Genomic DNA, 6,095 nt, shown 5'->3' on the forward strand with positions numbered 1-6,095 from the left:
CGATTGGTGAGAGATCAGGGGAGCGAGCCGGCCAGGGGATGACATTTACGTTGTTTTGTTGAAGAGAATCCTGAACAAGACGAGCAATATGAGGCCGAGCGTTGTCATGTTGAAAAGTAATGCCTGGGCCATTACGACGCAAAGACGGTAGAACAACAGGGCCGATGATCTCATCGCGGTAGCGCTGTCCATTGAGATTTCCCTCTACCACTGTCAAACGGGTCCTCTGCCCGCTGTAATCCCACCCCATACCATAACGCTGCCGCCCCCGAACCGATCTTCTTCCATGACACAACGATTGACGTAACGTTCACTTCGACGTCGGTACACTCGAATCCGTCCATTGCTGTGGCTGAGGTGAAAACGAGACTCGTCAGTAAATAGAACTTGTCCCCACTGCATGGCCGTCCAGCGTAGACGTTGTCTGCACCACTGTAGACGTGCGTGACGGTGGTTTCCTTTCAAAATGGGACGTCTGGCGGGTCTTCTGGCGACAATCCCTGCACATCTGAGGCTACGACGTACGGTTTGTGAACATATTCGTCGAAGGCCAGGGAGCTTTCTTGCAGTCACTGTTGCTGGCTGGAATCGATTTCGTAGGTGTGTTGTTCGAATCCAGATGTCTTATTGATTATTGGTTACGCGTGGCCTGCTACTCCGAGGATGGTCTCTGACTGCATTCGTCTGTTGCCAACGTTGCCATAAATACCTAATGGTGTTTCTGTGGACGTTTAATTGTCTCGCAACATCTCGTTGACTCGATCCTGCTTCAAGCATACCAATGGCTCGCAGACGCTCATTTTCGGACAGGCGTGGCATTTCGTAATGTTGTATAATTGCGTAATCTTGTTGTTTTTCTCAGTGGTTGTTGTCAGCACGATGCTAAACACTGCATATGTAATCCTGTTAACGCACATGTATTTATGCCCATTCTTGGGTAGTGAAATGCATGGGGCTTGCATAAAAGTCAACTTTTGCATGGAATGCATGCTTTTCTGTAGCAGTTGCGTTTTTGTGACTTGATTCCATACATGTACTACAATATTGAAAACCAAACTTTACTTGTTTGAAAAATACACTTAAATATTGGTGTCACAGGAACTTTTGTTGTTGAGTATACATAGATGTCAGTGATTGGCATCATGACCAATTGGTATACGATGACATGCATCAACCAAGTCAGCTGGCCGGACCACTCGATCCCGTTAGTAGCCTCTTACAACAAGCATGGGTTGTTGAAGACCAAATCGAACCTGGATCTTCACGGGTCAGTTATTGATATAAGCCCTGAGCATTTGGCAAGGCACATATAGTCTGTTTTCAGAGGTGGGTTATTGTACAACTATGAAAATGTAGAAAAACTTCACATATTTAGTTGGTTGGTTGGTTTGTTGTTTTATGCCGCACTCAGCAATATTCAAGCTATATGACGGCGGTCTGTAAATAATCGAGTCTGGACCAGACAATCCAGTGATTAATATCATGAGCATCGATCGACTCAATTGGGATCGATGACATGCATCAACCAAGTCAGCGAGCCTGACCACCCGATCCCGTTAGTCGCCTCTTACGACAAGTATAGTCGCCTTTTACGGCAAGCATGTATATGTGACAATACACATTTAGTGTAAGTTGGATGTAAATGTAACATCACACATTTAGTGTAAGTTGGATATGTATATGTGACATCACACATTAAGTGTAAGTTGGATGTATATGTGACATCACACATTTAGTGTAAGTTGGATGTAAATGTGACACCACACATTTAGTGTAAGTTGGATGTATATGTGACACAACACATTTAGTGTAAGTTGGATGTATATGTGACATCACACATTTAGTATAAGTTGGATGTATATGTGACATCACACATTTAGTATAAGTTGGATGTATATGTGTCATCACACGTTAAGTGTAAGTTTGGTGTATCTTTGATAACACACATTTAGTGCAAGTTGGATGTATATGTGACATCACACATTTAGTGTAAGTTGGATGTATATTTGACATCAAACATTTAGTGTAAGTTGGATGTATATTTGACATCACACATTTAGTGTAAGTTGGGAGTATATGTGACGTCACACATTTAGTGTAAGTTGGGTGTATATCTGACATCAAACATTTAGTGTAAGTTGGATGTATATGTGACATCAAACATTTAGTGTAAGTTGGATGTATATTTGACATCACACATTTAGTGTAAGTTGGGAGTATATGTGACGTCACACATTTAGTGTAAGTTGGGTGAATATCTCCCATCACACATTTAGTGTAAGTTGGATGTATATGTGACATCAATTATTTAGTGTAAGTTGGATGTATATGTGACATCACACATTAAGTGTAAGGTGGGTGTATATGTGACACCACACATTTATTGTATGCTGGACGTAACTGTCACATCATACATTCATTTTAAGTTGGATGTATATGTGACATCACACATTAAGTGTAAGTTGGATATCTATATGTGACATCACACATTTAGTGTAGGTTGGATGTAAATGTGACATCACACATTTATTGTTAGTTGGGTGTATATATGACATCACATATTTAGTGTAAGTTGGATGTATATGTGATATCACACATTTAGTGTAAGTTGGGTGTATATGTGACATCACACATTTAGTATAAGTTAGGTAAATATGTGACAGTGCACACGTTTAGCGTTAGTTGGATGTAACTGTGACATCATACATTTAGTGTAAGATGGGTGTATATGTGACATCACACATTTAGTGTTAGTTGGATGTAACTGTGACATCCTACATTTATTGTAAGTTGGATATCTACATGTGACATCACACATTTAGTGTTAGTTGGATGTAAATGTGACATCAGACATTAAGTGTAAGTTGGGTGTATATGTGACATCACACATTTAGTGTTAGTTGGATGTATATTTGACATCACACATTTAGTGTAAGTTGGGAGTATATGTGACGTCACACATTAAGTGTAAGTTGGGTGTATATGTGACATCACACATTAAGTGTAAGTTGGATGTATATGTGACATCACACATTTAGTGTAAGTTGGATGAATATGTGACATCACACATTTAGTGCAAGTTGGATGTATATGTGACATCACACATTTAGTGTAAGTTTGGTGTATCTTTGACATCACACATTTAGTGTAAGTTGGATATGTATATGTGACATCACACATTTAGTGTAAGTTGGATGTATATGTGACATCACACATTTAGTGTAAGTTGGGTGTATATGTGACATCAGACATTAAGTGTAAGTTGGATGTATATGTGACATCACACATTTAGTGTAAGTTGGGTGTATATGTGACATCACACATTTAGTGTTAGTTGGATGTATATGTGACATCACACATTTAGTGTAAGTTGGGTGTATATGTGACATCACACATTTAGTGTAAGTTGGATGTATATGTGACATCACACATTTAGTGTAAGTTGGATGTATATGTGACATCACACATTTAGTGTAAGTTGGATGTATATGTGACATCACACATTTAGTGTAAGTTGGGTGTATATGTGACATCACACATTTAGTGTAAGTTGGATGTATATGTGACATCACACATTTAGTGTAAGTTGGATGTATATGTGACATCACACATTTAGTGCAAGTTGGATGTATATGTGACATCACACATTTAGTGTAAGTTGGATGTATATGTGACATCACACATTTAGTGTAAGTTGGGTGTATATGTGACATCACACATTTAGTGTTAGTTGGATGTATATGTGACATCACACATTTAGTGTAAGTTGGGTGTATATGTGACATCACACATTTAGTGTAAGTTGGGTGTATATGTGACATCAGACATTAAGTGTAAGTTGGATATGTATATGTGACATCACACATTAAGTGTAAGTTGGGTGTATATGTGACATCACACATTTAGTGTAAGTTGGGTGTATATGTGACATCACACATTTAGTGTAAGTTGGATATGTATATGTGACATCACACATTTAGTGTAAGTTGGATGTATATGTGACATCACACATTTAGTGTTAGTTGGATGTATATGTGACATCACACATTTAGTGTTAGTTGGATGTATATGTGACATCACACATTTAGTGTTAGTTGGATGTATATGTGACATCACACATTTAGTTAAGTTGGATGTATATGTGACATCACACATTTAGTGTAAGTTTGATGTATATGTGACATCACACATTTAGTGTAAGTTGGATGTATATGTGACATCACACATTTAGTGTAAGTTGGATGTATATGTGACATCACACATTTAGTGTTAGTTGGATGTATATGTGACATCACACATTTAGTGTTAGTTGGATGTATATGTGACATCACACATTTAGTGTTAGTTGGATGTATATGTGACATCACACATTTAGTGTAAGTTGGATGTATATGTGACATCACACATTTAGTGTAAGTTGGATGTATATGTGACATCACACATTTAGTGTAAGTTGGATGTATATGTGACATCACACATTTAGTGTAAGTTGGATGTATATGTGACATCACACATTTAGTGTTAGTTGGATGTATATGTGACATCACACATTTAGTGTAAGTTGGATGTATATGTGACATCACACATTAAGTGTAAGTTGGGTGTATATTTGACATCACACATTTAGTGTAAGTTGGGAGTATATGTGACAACACACATTTAGTGTAAGTTGGATGTATATGTGACATCACACATTAAGTGTAAGTTGGGTGTATATGTGACATCAAACATTTAGTGTAAGTTGGATGTATATGTGACATCACACATTTAGTGTAAGTTGGGTGTATATGTGACATCACACATTTAGTGTAAGTTGGATGTATATGTGACATCAAACATTTAGTGTAAGTTGGATGTATATGTGACATCACACATTTAGTGTAAGTTGGGTGTATATGTGACATCACACATTTAGTGTAAGTTGGATGTATATGTGACATCACACATTTAGTGTAAGTTGGGTAAATATGTGACAGAGCAGACGTTTAGTGTAAGTTGGATGTATATGTGAGATTACGTATTTAGTGTAAGTTGGGTGTATATGTGACATCACACATTTAGTGTAAGTTGGGAGTATATGTGACAACACACATTTAGTGTAAGTTGGATGTATATGTGACATCACACATTAAGTGTAAGTTGGGTGTATATGTGACATCAAACATTTAGTGTAAGTTGGATGTATATGTGACATCACACATTTAGTGTAAGTTGGGTGTATATGTGACATCACACATTTAGTGTAAGTTGGATGTATATGTGACATCAAACATTTAGTGTAAGTTGGATGTATATGTGACATCACACATTTAGTGTAAGTTGGGTGTATATGTGACATCACACATTTAGTGTAAGTTGGATGTATATGTGACATCACACATTTAGTGTAAGTTGGGTAAATATGTGACAGAGCAGACGTTTAGTGTAAGTTGGATGTATATGTGAGATTACGTATTTAGTGTAAGTTGGGTGTATATGTGACATTGCGTGAAGGTATCAAAGCTTATCGACGGGGAATGCTCACTAAAGGAGTCCTGTCCACCAAGAAAATGCTCCTGTTCACAAATCGGTGGTTGCCATGTCAGCGGTCCATGAGTGTGGCTTCGAACTCATTGACCATCCCCCTTATTCACCCGATTTGGCCCCGTCAGTCTTCCACCCGTTTCCCAAAATTAAAAAGGAACCAGCCGGTCGCCATTTTCCTAGTAACGATGACGTCATTTCCTCTGTGAATGACTTTTTTAGGGTGGCTGACGAAAATTCCTTCTTGACCGGCATCCAGGCCTTGCAGCATCGCTGGCAAAAGTGTGTAAACCTGGAAGGGGACTACGTGGAGAAATAAATAAAAACCATCGACTTGGTACGGGTATTTCACAGTTAGGCTTAGAACTTTTCAGCCAGCCCTCGTAGATCCACATATCCGCTTGTTGTTTCAGGATAAGTAGCCAGACATTGTACATGAATATGAACGTACAAGCTGATTGGTTCGAAATCTTCCATAGACTTGTGAACAACAGCATTTGATAGGTCTTTACCTATGCATTTGTATTGGAAGTTTTTTTTATCAATTTATCCCATAGGCGGATTTTGATATT

The sequence above is a fragment of the Haliotis rufescens genome, unplaced genomic scaffold (genome assembly GCF_023055435.1).
Source record: "Haliotis rufescens isolate VD_foot unplaced genomic scaffold, xgHalRufe1.0.p SCAF_5, whole genome shotgun sequence".
NCBI classification, from domain to species: Eukaryota; Metazoa; Mollusca; class Gastropoda; order Lepetellida; family Haliotidae; genus Haliotis; species Haliotis rufescens.